This window comes from Orbicella faveolata, unplaced genomic scaffold (assembly GCF_042242905.1).
Source record: "Orbicella faveolata isolate gen_17 unplaced genomic scaffold, um_ofav_v1 contig_13, whole genome shotgun sequence".
NCBI lineage: Eukaryota > Metazoa > Cnidaria > Anthozoa > Scleractinia > Merulinidae > Orbicella > Orbicella faveolata.
Genome location: NW_028301540.1, coordinates 11519840 through 11535256, shown reverse-complemented (window position 1 = coordinate 11535256; position 15417 = coordinate 11519840). Strand labels below are relative to the sequence as shown.

The following is a 15417-nucleotide window of genomic DNA, read 5'->3' as shown; positions in this document are numbered from 1 at the left end:
CCCCCCCTTTAGCTCAAGGTCTGGATCCGCCACTGGTAACTGTGTACAAATAGTCAAAAGATAATTTTACCATGTTAAAGACTGTACACCTTTGTGGAAAGCCACGGCGCATTACAATTTCCGTCCACACTACGCCGGAGGAATTTGAATGAGAACGGAGGGTTCACTCTGAGAACGCATCAAATGCTTTCCGTCCGCAATACACCGGAGGAATTTAAAAACGCAACAATTACCAGTCATTATGGATTCGTGTTTGAGGAAACCTCAGGCAGGGAAATCACACGATTATCGTAACCCCATCGTTGTCGAAAACCTTCCTTCTCAAAATGTTTTCCGTCCACACGGAAACGAAAAGCCGTCGTTTTGGAATTCCTCCGCCGGTATGGGGAGCGTTTACGAAAAGCTCCATTTTCGTGACGGATTAGACGGTAATGCTAACCGTAAATCATGCTGCAACATCAGATCAATGATTACCTCAATTTTTTTTTTTTTCATCTCATGGGCATGTTAATCGGCTCATATTTATTTATTTATTTTATTCGTATGTTTCTTGAGTGATTGATTAATTGTCAATGAATGATTGATTGATTCGATTGATTCAGTGAATGAATGAGTAGAATTCATTGGCATCTCATCCAACTCCGTCATGAGACACACAAACTGACATGCTATGTCCAATAAAGGATTCAAAACGGATAAAAGAGATCTCTCAACATGCGTGTGGCCTACTAACCTCAAGATTAAATGAATGAGGGATATAAATAAACCGTTTGTACCCATACTTAACCTCAAAAACGTCTTGGCGTTAGTCCATGACCTAACTGTGGAAACAGAATTCCTCGCGCTCATTCCAGAAGGTTTTCAAGCACGAACGATTGTAGTTTTCAAAAATTCCTTTTTTCAAACTCATCGTGATTGACAACGTTGTTTCATTTACTGTCCTTTACGAGAAGATGGCCATACTTTTAAAGATCACAGTGTCGTTTTTGGTTTGTTCAACTCTCATTTGTTATGGCAAGGATCAATTATTTGATCAATCTCTCGAGCAAATTGGTAAGTTGTCCACATAATGTCACGCAGCACGTTTTCGTCTGGTGTTTGAAGAGATTTGTAGGTCTCAACATGAAGTCCATTCCTCGACTGTAGTAGAAGCCCAGTTGTTATTTGACAGCTTGTTAATAATGTACTAGTCTACATGTACATGCGAGTTATCCGGGCGGGGAGGGAGGAGTTAGAGGATACTCACAGCTCACAGCAAGCCTGGATGGGGTGATACCGAGGAGGACACAATTTAAGCCAAGAAATACCTAATTTTTGAACTACAAAGCTCTGTCGTAATCATGTTATAGTTGCAACGCGTAGAAACGTACAATAGTTTGAAGGCTTGTTCGAAGCAAGGACCATTCCCTCCCCCTTCCCCCCACCACCCCATCTCGGATACCGCTTTCCTGACTTGCCTGTCTTTATTAGATCTCGCTATGTTCTTTTTTGTAACGTTGAAAATTTTTCAGCACTTTCCTGATTATGAACTTAATACCTAAATATAAAAGAATGCCGACAGTCGTAATCTGAATTTTGATTTATGAACATTATCTCCATTACTACAAAGCACGGGATTCAATCCTTCTCGTTACCTAGGCCGGAGATTGTTTTGAAAGCTTGCTTTAATAACAACTACCTAATAAGACTAACTCGATTGGACAGGTAATAATTAAAGGATTAAAAAAAGACTGAATAACGGATTTTAAATGATTAGTACAAATTATGCAAACAAAACATACCTCAGATATGGGTTACATTCGTTTTACCGTGAGTATCTCAATGAACAGCGTACTATCTGTACAAAACAGTGTAGTTTATGCAGTCGACGCTGGTCATCTTCACTGTTTTCTTTGCTCTTAAAATGGAATGCTGTATAAGTCAATTTAGCTTGCCCGCTGTTCGTTATCGTAAAAGTAATTTCTCTGAAAGCAGCTCTTATAGATAGTTTTTGGTGATGCATCTCGTGTTCTCCTTGTCAGACGGTTATCAAAACAGAAATCCTAATTGATGTAATGACAAAATGATTCCCCTGCGATATCAAAGGAAATCATGACCTTTCACTTTTAAGTTAATCTCACTAATTTTAAAATAGAATGCAGTGACCCCACGTTTTACTTACACATTTTGCAACGTTAATCTGTAAGCTTCCGAGAAACATGCAGTTGATTAAACAAGTTAATAACAAGCTAATAAGAAACAACAAGAAACACATAACAAAGAAATGGAAAACACAACATTAATAAAAGAGAGTTAAAAAATCCAAGGGCCTCCTTTTGAATTCAAAGGGCAATTAATCTGGTCTATTTTGTACAAAGTTCGAATTAAACTTAAAGCCCACCTTTGAGCTAATACAGAGCATTTACCTTCTTCATGCACTCGGTTTGTCAAAACCGCTCAAAAGCGCGCAATATTAGTAGAGATTTATAAAAGCACACTACAATTTAAACTATATAATATGTCTTTCATGTCCACATTCGTTAGTTTCCGTCTCAAATTAGAGGTCAGCCTGAATACCGACTCATGTTTTGTACTCTTGGAATTTTTTTTCTCATTTATTTTTATAACTCTGCGAGGTGACGTAAACTAGAGAAACACAACTATATGAATATATTTATTGACCAGAGATTGCTGATATAAAATTGTGGTCTCATGAATTCCCTGTCAGTTCCGTATGATGTAGATATGTCATATGGCAAAGCAATTGCTCAATAATTTCCAAACAGCCAACTTCTAGGAGTCGTCATCATTAAACATCCCTATCAAAACACGTAGGGGCCAAACCACCCCCCTAATGTTTCATGAAGGCTATATTTGCTTGGTTTATATATTTCTAAACCAAGTTTGGCAGATGAGCGTTCTTTGTTCTCCAGTTTATTTTAATTTGGAAGTTGTGACAAAATGTCAGATAATGACGTCATAATTGATGACGTCACCAAAACGTGCTATAATTTTTTTGTAAAATCTGATATAAAGATTATGTCATTGGAAAGGCCTTGACTTGAGGAGCAAAATGCTGAAAACCGTTGTTTGCTATGATGATTATTTTTTGAGATATGGTAAATTAAATATTCTTTTGTTGTCCCCCCCCGGAATTTGCTTAACCATACTGTCCTTCTTAAGTCAGTCTCTCTGATTTATTTTTTTCAGTTTTATTCTAAGAAGGCTAATAATCTAGAAAAATAGAAAGCTTGATGTTGTCAAAAATCGTATGGTTTTAGAAATTTGATTTTCGGCTTTGCTAAGTTGGTATTAAAAGTAAAAAAACGGGTGACGTCACAGGTTATGACGTAACAAAACTAATTTTAACGCAATAGCGCTAGAGGGATAATTTTTTATCGCGATTTTCTTCTTTATTTTTGCTTTAGTCATCTGGCACATCACATGTGAAACATAGCTGCATTTGCTGGAACAAAATTACGGCTCCAATTTGGGGATTTTTCTCAAGGGGGGGACCCTATATTTTGCAGAGTTATTTTTCATATTTAAAAATGCCATATTTCATTCAATTTTTATGATATAAACAAAATTTTGTAAGGTTTCAACTCCCCTTGATGTGCTCTTTCGAACACATTGTAAAAAATATGCATATTTCAAACTTCAAAAGTGGCAAAAAACATGACGTCATCACTGTGACGTCACAACTTTGACATTTACTGACATTTTTCACGTAAATATAATTGGCAATAGGTCACCTGATCATCCGCTAAGTTTGGTGTAGGAGTCAATACTTTTTAAGTAATGTGAAATAATGTGAAATACCCAAGAACTGACGAAACATTTGGGGGGTGGTTTGGCCCCTACGTGAAAGAGGACTGCAGCGGAAAGAAAGGTTGTTGTTGGTGGTGTTTTTGTTGTTTTAAGATGATGACACCTCGATCAAAATTGCTTTCAACTGAATTCCACTGAAGTGAAATTAAAAATTGGTTGCTGGCTTGTGCTCAAAGATGAGTCCTTGGGGACAGGCTCCTTCTTCCCGTTTGGATATTTTAGAAACTATAATCAGGGTAATAACGTACAAACATAAATTTGGTGACACGTGATGAATTTTCTTGTGCCGGTAGTGACCGAGGAATATTGGGACGCCCTAGAAGAGCAGGACAACGAAGATGCAGGAGGTATGTATATATAAAAAAGAGTTATTGAGCAAAACTAACTGCATTACGTAAATTAATTTTCTGAAACATTTCTGAACGTATTGCCTTGCATAGGGTGACTGCGACCGCAGTACGGGCGGCCGTCAAAATCGAGCTTTCCTACCGACACGACACGAGTCTTTCTCTTCGCAGCTGACAAGAATAAAGACAATGCTAAAGTTGCTTTGGCCTCTTCTTATACTTAACTCGATAATTCTGGGTTTAATTAGATTACCTGGCGACATTCCACGAACTATAAGCAATTTGACGGACGCGGGCAGCCCATATTTGGTGCCATATTATTCAATTTGTGACACAAAATGTTTCATGTTTTCCACTTTTTCTAATCTGATATGGTGTTTGGAATTATAAACCCTTTTCGTGAATACTCAATGCCGTCTTCAGTGACAAAAGTTGCCCGACTTTAATACCTTTTCTGTAAAATATACATTGAAGTCGGGACAATACAGTTTTTCCGCCTGCTGAATCCTGATTGGTCAATTCAAAGTTTAGTCGCACCAGTCGTATACAAGGTGACCGTGACAATTCAACAGACAGAGCGTTTTTTGGTCTGCTAGGACTGCAGAGAGGCTTTTGAGGCCCTCAAACTGTAACTGTCAGAGCGTTAAGCTTTAACAATAAAACTTGGGGATTTATAGCACGTCCAAAATTATTTCCCTCCAGTTCCACATGGAAAGAGATGTCAAATCACGTAGAAGTGACCAGCTTCTTCCATTTTATGATTTTCATGAAACGTTATAAAACCGCTAAAAATGGCTCAAGGTAGTCGAAGAAAGTAAAGAAAGCTACAAATAAATAGGAAAAGTAACAATAAGGAAGTTTTTTTTTTTAAAGAGAGCAAAAGTCAAAATTTACGGAACATGTTGTCAAAATGTGGTTGCCATGGTAATGTCAAGATCCTTGACCAAAGACGTGTCATACCAAACTGTTCCTAGACAAATTTTAGCAAAATTCGTCAAATTTGGAGTTCGTAACCTTAATGCTTTTACAAAAAATGAAGAGAGGCTTTCTTAAGCTTTCTCTCTTGCCCTGAATGCGGTAAAACTGAAAAAAAAACACACATCCAAGAGACCAATTATGACTTGATGTTTTCTTTTTCTTAGCAGAGATTGTCTGCTGGTTCAATAAAAGAATCCTGAAGGTTGGGGCAAAACTCAGCAATAACTGTGTTTGCAGGAAGTCTGGTTTTATCGTATGCCCCTAGTTACAGCAGGTAACTGAAACTACAGACAATGAATTGTTGAGATGACTTCTAATAAGGCAAAGAAAAAGAACATTGAATGATAAAACAGACACGCATAAAACGAAATTGTTCATAGTAGCTGTCATTATAATGCAAAGCACATGATTTGTGAGGGGCGGGGAATAAGTTAAAATCGGCAAATGTTGTTAGGTATGGCGGTACAATTTTGTGCATCTCAAGAAATGAAATGGCTTCACGTTAGCTAACTCTACAAGGTTTCGCTTAACCATTTCAAACTAACCGTAATGGTAAATTAACTAACACACATAATTTGCTTCAGTATCAGGACGAGCTGATTTTCTGAGAACTGTCTTCTTTGTAAAGTTTTCCCCTGGCAGACCGCATGTTTAATCTGATTCAGTAGCATTATAACATGTCAACAATCATGGCGTCTACAGTGAATAAGGCCTAATTTTGCCAGCTTCCATACCATAAGCGACTCATAAACTGTGAACCTCTTAAGGGCACGGTGGCCATCAACAATACAGAATAAAACCAGTCAGCTTTCACCAACTTACCTGTTTCAAATTTATACTGAGAAGATGGGGTTGCAGAAAGCGTGTGATCTGAGTCTTGTTACAATTCTCGTTGTAGAAGGGTATTCGATAAATAAGGTAAATCGTGTTTTCTAAAAATCATTTTTATTTAATTAAAATGATCAGAACTGAGGCTGTCAGTTCGATTAATGAATTATTAACTGAAACTGCGTGAAGAAAATAACTGGGTTTTGACAAGAATGATACTAAGACTAATACTAAGCTAATCGTAGGAGGTTTGTAAACATTACCTTCATTTACACTGGCTTTTTTTTTCACAGCAGCCATTGATGACGAGATAGAGAGTAAATGGAAATTTGAAATACTGACCAAGATCGAGCGAAACACAGCTTTTTCGACTCTTCCAGGGAAATTGTAACAATGGAAAGTAAATCTAATTTATAGTTAACAATACCTTGTGTAAAATTATTGTAATGAGAGAGTTTAATACAATAATTAATTTAAAAAAGCTGAAAGAGAGGACATAATTACTTACATTGCCTTACTCTACTTACAACACGACACAATACAATACTTAACCTACTTACAATACACTACATTATTATTATTATTATCATCCTCACGTAATGTTTGTTAATGTTTGTTTATTATCATTATTATTATTAATATTATTATAACTATTATTATTATATCTAATGCTTTTACTGACTTTCAAACGTCACTTACAATACATAAAAAAAACCTAGTTACAATACTTGGCATTACCTTACTTACTTACAATACGCAATAATTACTTATTATGACTTACACATGACGCTACTTAAGGAGTTACAATACAATGTAATTACTTAATTATAGAAAAAAAACCAACAAACAAACTAAAAAAAAAAACACCTCGCAACAAATTACTAAGGGAAACGCCTTAAATGGTGAGAAGGAATTTCCACTTCTGTTCAAATTCCCTTTCACCATTCAACGTGGCAGCAATATATTTTTGTATCTCGATTTTATCCTGCACTAATGAGATGAAGTCGCTGAAAACGAACATAGTATTATTTAGAGCGTTGATATAAAGAAAGTATTTGCCTAGCATTCTGAGGTGGTTGAGGGTCAAACGGTGAACACAGGGACGAGGTATTCCAAATAACACCTCTGGCTCGGAGAGAAGTAAACTCGCGTTACTTACGGTAGAATACCACCTTTGGAACTTATACCAAAAGGAAGACGCCTGCGGTGTTTTGACTATCAGAGGGACAGAAAGGGCAGGATGGGGAGGCAACCTTGTTCATTTTGTATAATATACTGTTCGTGGCTAAAATGTTGTGTACGATTTTGTGCTGGAACATTGCCAATTTAACTTCTTTTGTGGCTGTGAACGGCAGAGGAGAAATTTTATTTAGATATTCTTTTGCGATGACGTATGATAAGAGTTTTATTTTCTGAAGTGGGATGAGGAGGATTTTCTAAGGTTAGCAGTTTGCCGTATAACATCTTGCACGTTATAGTACCGATTGGTGGCGGGGTGTAGTAGAGTCGCCAGAATTATCGTGAAGGAGCTTCTTCCAACTTTGAGGGATCGCAGATAAAAGACTATAATATTGTAAAAAGTTGCAATTTAGCGTGTATTTATTGCGCAAGGAAAGGAAAGGTCAAAAAGGTCTGAAATTTGCTTTATACCTGCTCGGTGCCAATGAGGCAGATAGACCATTTTTTTGTCAATCGTAATGAATTTGTTGTTCCAGATTGTCTGAGACAGTATCTTGGTCTTGCTGTGAGGTTGAAAATGTGCTGAGAATGCAAATTATTGAAACCCCGCGAGAGTCAGACAACACTAAGCGTTTGCTGAGAGAAATAGTAGGAAAGTACAGGCCAAATTTTCGTTTTCAAAATTGTTTTAGGAACACTTGCTTGCGCGCTTGAAAAAGCGTCAAATTTTCCACCATTCCGTTTTGTTTGTCTGAGTTTGTCTGAGTTATGACGTCACTCGCGCGCTGCGCTATTGCACTGAGAACGGGGACTCAAAGCAGAAGTCGGAAAAGCGAAATTGACGAGGTGGGTAACCATTGAAAGTAACCATATTAGTATTCTCGGTATTGGACTGGAGCGCGCTCGCAACCGAGGCTAATGTGGGAAGTCTCTTCAAATGCAAATGTCCGGTCCAATACCGAGAATACGAATGTGGCCTATTTGAAACTTCTGTAAAAATGGAAATAATAATTTCAAAAAAGGTATTAATGGACTTAGTATGCAGGTGTACTGTAGCTAAGGAAAACCGAGTAAGGGTTTCTTGATAAAATTTTTGTAAAGTTTTCAGTAAGCGGGGAAAAAAACATAATCTTTTCCTCAGTATTGCATTCTGCAACCCTGCTGCGCACGATTTTTGCGTCATCAACACGTGCATATGAGCGCTTGCAAACACACAACGTGAGAGATTTCCCTCAAGCTAAGCTCGACAGCGAAATAAGTAATGACCTATATTTTTTATTTAATAATTTTTGTCTACAAATTATCCGCTTTAAGTTAAATAATTAAGAAAAAAATTGTTCTGAAGTAAAAAGAGATGTCGCTAAAAGAGTGCACAAAACCAGTACTCGAATTCAAATTATGACTTCGAATATTGTATATTGAACTACCTAAATATAATTTAAACCGTATCGTGGGAGGCAGCGTGGCCGAGTGGTCAGCGTGTCGGACTCAGCGTGTTCGAGTCCCGCTCTGACCACTGCCTGGATTTGTTTCTCGGCAGCCTCGAGTTCAAATCCTCAGCCAAGCTTGTAAATAGCCAACTGGTTTGCCTCCGGCCAGTTGGGATTCTTAACCTTGTTATGTTCAATTTGAATTGTTTGTTTCAGTGTTTGCTCGGCCCCACTATCACTTATAACACTGCGAGGGTAAATAAAATATTTAACCGCTCCAATTTGACCACTAAAAATTCGACTTTCAATAAAAATATTAAACAAGAATGCTGATCGTCCTTTGTTTTTAGCCAACACTTTAAGCGCATTATCCATAAACAAAATAAAATAAAATTAGAATAATTTAAATAAAACATTTACAAAGAAAAAAACATCAGCTCCCGGGGGGGGGGGGGGGAGGGAAATCCCATATGGAGTGGATGGGGATGCTCGTTGGAAATTAGCTGATGTGACTTTAGTATCCGGGTATAAGAATTTGGTCACAATTACGTACATTTTTTTCTTTTCGTTTAATTTATTTTTAATTTCAACAATTTTGTGTTCAGGAAAAGACGCATGTAGTTTAAGTGTTTTTTTTTTTTTTAACCTTTATTTCAATAAGCCACGTTCGGTGGTCGAATCAATTTCCTAATATCATTCCGAGGCTTTTAGGACAAGCTTCTATATCTGATGGTGTTTCTTTCCATCCAAGTCACTTTTGGAAATTGAGGGACAAACGAAATTTACAAAAAAAGAAAGAAATCGCAATTTTTTCCTGAAAGCCTCGAGCCATGTTAGCATATTGTAATGTCGTCTTATGCTACCTATTGACTGGTCCTCTCACCGAAAGTGCTCCTTTACACCCTTTTATTATTGTTAGTTGCACTTTCTTTGGAAGATCTTCATCATCAGCATGACAATGCATCAATACATAGCACGGTCCTTAAAAGCCGTACTCAGGCGAATTGCAACGATAATTTAACTTATCGCACAGGCCCGACATCAAAAGAGCAGAGGAAACACGATACTGAAGGTAATTCAAGTTGCGTTCATTTCATAGACAGGAAATCTTCCCGTAACAGCGTCATCTAGATCATTTAACTTACACAGTCTGTAGAGGAGTCAAATTTGATCAAAATTTCCTTTTCAGTTGAGACTCTTGAATGAAGGAAACTCACCTTTACTCAGGTGGTGAAAGAAAAAAAGCGCAATGCCTGAAGTTGTATAGCCGTGATAACTAACGGCAAAAAATGCCGGAAGCACTCATTTGTTACCACAGCTAGATTATTTCTCGAGATTTTTTTTTGGCTCGGCAGTAGCGCTCTTGTTCAGAAGGTATTTTGGCCTGACACATCCACCCATAAGCTTGTTGAAGTGCAAGAAAAATCAACCAAAAATGATAAACATGTGAACTGTTCCTTATGAACAATCAAAGAACGAAAACAAACTTGTATCATTTAGGAGTCGTCCTTTTGACATCAGCAGTGTAGCAGTGCTCGTGAGCTGATATTCTTTTATTATTGTAGAAGCTTCTATTGTTTTGGGGGATAGGGGCATTGTTTCTGTTGTTTGTTTTATTGTTCTCCCAAAAGTTATTAAGCCATCTAGGTGCAACCTTACCAGAGCTGCTAGCTGGCCATTTCACATTGAGGTGCACCCAAGCGTAATTATTTTTCAAAGTTTTCTTTGTTTACTATCTCAGATGACTTACATCAGTGTTTTAAAATCTTCTTTCATGGCTGGCTCGAAAATACCAGCTTTCTTTAGTTTCGGCTGACTCAATGGTTCTCCTGACTGCTTTGTCTAATACTGATTATAACGTTTAGTTTAGTTTTTCAAGATTTAATTAACATGGACTTGCGGGCCAGAAAAAGAAATAATTTAGTAGCGCAGAGAATATCGTGGGAGGAGCATCGTCTGCCATATTGTTTGCTTAAGTGAATAGCTCATTGATTCGATAAACTTTTTTCTTAGACATTGCACAATTGTTGAATTCGCTAACGCCAATGAGGCGCGTCATCATCACTCTAGAATGTATAATCTTATAAGCAAAGCAACAAGCACTTAATTTTACTCTTGTAAAGACAATTACTGGGTGAGAGATTCTCGCCCATATCAACTTTCTTTCCTCTCGTAAGTTCTCGCGCGTTTAAAGATGCGCCACACTCGCGTTTTAGATGCAGGGATCCCAACCAATGCTTATCTAACTTTTTAAAGACGCTACTTTTAGCCCTTCCCCAAATCTACATACGTGTATTTCACTTGTTGAAAACTATCGATTTGCATAGTGTTTGGGTTGGATATTCTCGCCCATATCAACTTTCTTTTCTCTCGTAAGTTCTTGCGCGTTTAGAGATGCGCCACACTCGCGTTTTAGGTGCGGAAATCCCAACCAATGCTTACCTAAATTTTTAAAGATGCTACTTCCAGCCCTCCCCCAAAACTACACACGTGTATTTCACCTGTGGAGGTATATCGATTTAGACAGTGCTCAAAATCGCCGAGACCGGGCTACGCGCAGCGTTATTTTGACCAACTTTGGGTCGATTTCCAGGAACTTGGGCGATATTTCCGAGTCCCAGGGTCTCTAAACCAATTCGAGAATACTTTGGTTTTCAGTGAAATGGAAAGAGGAAAAAATTTTTGAACGCTTGGTTATTAGCAGTCTGGCCGAAATATAGCCACTTAGTGGCTAGAAAGTCGCCGAGACCGGGCTACGCGCAGCGTGATTTTGACCAACTTTAAGTCGATTTCCAGGAACTTTGGCGATATTTCCGAGCCCCAGAGTCTCTAAACTAATTCGAAAAGACTTTGGTTCTCAGTGAAATGGACAGAGGAAAAATGTTCGAACGCTTGGTTATGAGCAGTCTGGCCAAAATATAGCTACTTAGTGTTTAGAAACTCGCCGAGACTGGGCTACGCGCAGCGTGATTTTAACTGACTTTGAGTCGATTTTCAGGATTTTGACCGATATTTTCGAGTCCCAGGGACTCTAAACTAATTCAAGAGGACTTTGGTTTTCAGTGAAATGGACAGAGGAAAAAGTTTTTGAACGCTTGGTTATGAGCAGTCTGGCCGAAATATAGCCACTTAGTGACTAGAAAGTCGCCGACAGCGGGCTACGCGCAGCCTGATTTTGACCAACTTTAAGTCGATTTCTAGGAATTTGGGCGATATTTCCGAGTCCCAGAGACTCTAAGCTAATTCTAGAAGACTTTGGTTTTCAGTGAATTGGACAGAGGGAAAATTTTGGAACGCTTGGTTATGAGCAGTCTGGCCGAAACACAGCCGCTTAGTGACTAGAAAATCGCCGCGACTGGGCTACACGCAGCGTGATTTTTACCAACTTTGGGTCCATTTCCAGGAACTTGGGCGATACTTCCGAGTCCCAGGGACTCTAAACGAATTCGAGAAGACTTTTTAGTGACTAAGTGAGTTAAAGAGGGGCTATATTTCTGCCGGACTAGACATAACCAAGCGTTCAAAAATTTTTCCTCTGTCCATTTAACTGAAAACCAAAGTCTTCTCGATTTAGTTTAGAGTCCCTCGGACTCGGAAATATTGCCCAGGCTCCTGGAAATCCACCCATAGTTGATCAAAATTGCGCTGCGCGTAGCTCGGTCTCGGCGACTTTCTAGTCATTAAGTGGTTATATTTCGGCAAGACTACTCATAACCAAGCATTCAAAAATTTTTCCTCTGTCCCTTTCACTGAAAACCAAAGTCTTCTCGAATTAGTTTAGAGCCCTTGGGACTCGGAAATATCGCCCAACTTCCAGTAAATCGACCCAAAGTTGGTCAAAATCAGGCTGCGCGTAGCCCGGCCTGGGCGACGTTCTAGTCACTAAGTGGCTATATTTCGGGCAGACTGCTCATAACCAAGCGTTCAAAAATTTTTCCTCTGTCCATTTCACTGAAAACGAAAGTCTTCTCGAATTAGTTTAGAGTCCCTGGGACTCGGAAATATCGCCCAATTTCCTGGAAATTGACACAAAGTTGGTCAAACTCACTCTGGGCATAGGGCGACTTTCTAGTCACTAAGTGAGCTAAAGAGGGGCTATATTTCGGGCAGACTGCTCATAACCAAGCGTTCAAAAATTTTTCCTCTGTCCCTTTTACTGAAAACCAAAGTCTTCTCGAATTAGTTTAGAGTCCCTGGGACTCGGAAATATCGCCCCAGTTAATATAAATCGACCTAAAGGCGGTCAAAATCACGCTGCGCGTAGCCCGGTCTGGGCGACTTTCTAGTCACTAAGTGGCTATATTTCGGCCGGACTGCTCATAACCAAGCGTTAAAACATTTTCCCTCTGTCCATTTCACTGAAAACGAAAGTCTTCTCAAATTAGTTTAGGGTCCCTGAGACTCTGAAATATCGCCCAAAATCCTGGAAATCGACCCAAAGTTAGTCAAAATCACGCTGCGCGTAACCCGGTCTCGGCGACTTTGAGCACTGTCGAAATCGATAGATTTCCACAGGTGAAATACACGTGTGTAGATTTGGGGGAGGGCTAAAAGTAGTATCTTGAAAAAGTTAGGTAAGAACTGGTTGGGATCCCCGCACCTAAATTCTAAATTCTATCGGCCCGTTCTGGTTTATTTTTCATTTATTATCATCGACATGTCACTGAAACAGATTATGACGCCTTTCTTGGCCGCAAGACGAAGAACCCTAGTGAGAGTATATAAGGAATGCTAGGAATATTTCCTACCATTTCTCTGCGGTACTTACAGTAGAAACCCCGTGCGTTCCGTCATGCATACCACATACAAAGTTCATTTGCAAATAATCCTCCACGTTCATGAGAGGTATCGTCGAATAGTTCCTGTCTTCATCTGTTGCCAGGCAGCGGCGTGATGAAAATTCTGCATTTTATGGTTTTTGTTTGGTCAGCCTTACGATTGAACTTGTCCAGGCTATGAAAGGTTAGTAGTATGTACTTATTGACTGAGTGGGAGGGCCGGACGGGAAAATGTGACAGGTTAGTAAAGTTGCTTATTTAACCTCTTTTTTCTAAGAATATTCTTTCCCCGACCGAGGCAAAATAGTTTCATTTTTTGCCGCTTTTAGGCTGAAAATATTCTTGTGAATATTTTTACATTATAGACCAGATTTTCTGTTTTCGAATGTATTTGGTGTTAACTTCTGGATGGTGTTAAAGAGCTTTTGAGCCAGCCTGTTAATTACTTATTTTTTTCCTTTAATTGATATTTTATTTTAAGCACTTAATGATTGGCCCCAAGGGAAGCAGTTCTGTTATCCGGGGACCGTCAATGAAACTCACTGTTTCCGGTGGGGCTAGTAATTATGTGTTTTGTTATACTTTCCAACCATATTCTCTTGTTCCAACTCAAAAATAAAACGAACTGCAAAGACAATCATTTGTTTGACGCCGTGTGGCAGACAAATTTGCTGCGGTTTTAGGAGGCACTGCCTGATCACGTGCAAGTCGAAAGTTTAAGTTGTTGGGGAATTACTCTTTTTTATAAGAACATTTTTCTCTGGCCGGGGCTAAATATGCTTACTTTTCTGCCGATTTTAGACTGAAATATTCTTATCAATATTTTTAGATTATAGTGTATGATATTTCTGTTTTCGAATGTATTTGGTGTCTGGATGGTGTGAAAGTAATTTTGAGCCAGCCTGCAGGCATTAAAACCTGATATCACACACATAACTTTTTGCAAAAATGTTGTTAGCATGAAACATACGGCTAGTGCTGTATTTTTCACAACTCCTAAAGTTCTGTGCCTAACTGCGATGATCAATCATGTCTGCATATCTTTCTCCGCGGTTCAAATATATGATCTTTTATATATTCATTTGTTATGCTGTATTTGTTGTTCTGGCTAGTTTGCTATTAAGAGAAAGCAACAATTCTACATGGTTAAGTTTAAATGATATAATTCTAATTCTATTCACAAATTGTCAACATAAAATTCTGTCAATTGTATTCTTTTCAAAATCTCAGCTTCGGGTTTAGTTTTAAAATATTCTTAAAATTTGGCAAAATTCAGCCTCGATGATTCTTACAAAACGTATTGTTATAAAAAAGACAGACTGTAATGAGTTTTGACCCATGACGCGTCACGCGTGCACCTCAAATCAGAAAACGTATTTGAGTTGGGTGGTAGATCAAATTTATTGCTCATTTGTTTATTTATTTTTTAAAATTATATATATATATATATATTTACTTTCTTCGTGTAGACCGCATCAAAAGTCAATCATATAAGATTAATTTACAAAGAATATCCCCTCTCTTTAAACCTTCTCATAATACCAAAATGATTCACCTTTACGTAAGGCCTCGTTCAAGTTTGGCTTTTCTCGTATTTTTTAATACACTTACTTTCAAATTGGGCAGCATGTGTTCCTGTTACATATGAATGATATATATCAATGCGTCATTGCAACGAGCGCGCATTAGCCCAGTATTCATTTAAGGCCTTTGCTATTTCTATTGGCAGGTCGACACCAAGCGCAGCTTTACTGCCTAGAATGTTTTGAAGAAGGGGAGAGTGCACAGAATGTTCAAAAAAGCTGTGATAAAAACATCGTTTCCGAGGATTGCGGGGAGGAAAACATGGTGTGTGGAGTAGGTAGTTTCCAGACAGAAGATAACTTTGAGTTTAATCGTGGATGTTTGACAACAGGAGAATATAACCAATGCGCAGCTGAATGTGCAGCCAGCACTAAAGGAACGTGTGTTGTAGCAATGTGTGGATACCACCAATTGCAGTCCTGATGAGCTGCCTGTAACTGGTGGTAATTGAAGGCAAATATTTGTTTGAAAAGTTCGTGTTAT

The 15417-nt window shown here is 38.4% G+C and overlaps 1 long non-coding RNA gene across 3 annotated transcripts; it reads left to right on the top strand.

Moving 5' to 3' along the window:
- The first annotated feature begins 493 nt into the window (after window positions 1-493).
- Window positions 494-8899, top strand: LOC149115004 (uncharacterized). 3 transcript variants are annotated; one of them, XR_016205970.1, is made up of 4 exons: window positions 494-1053; window positions 4104-4157; window positions 5300-5409; window positions 6260-8899. It is a non-coding gene; the product is annotated as an uncharacterized LOC149115004 (long non-coding RNA). The 3 variants fall into 3 exon arrangements; XR_016205971.1 differs by having other exon boundaries at window positions 496-1053; window positions 5303-5409; window positions 6257-8899; XR_016205969.1 differs by having other exon boundaries at window positions 497-1053; window positions 6257-8899.
- The last annotated feature ends 6518 nt before the right edge of the window (window positions 8900-15417 follow it).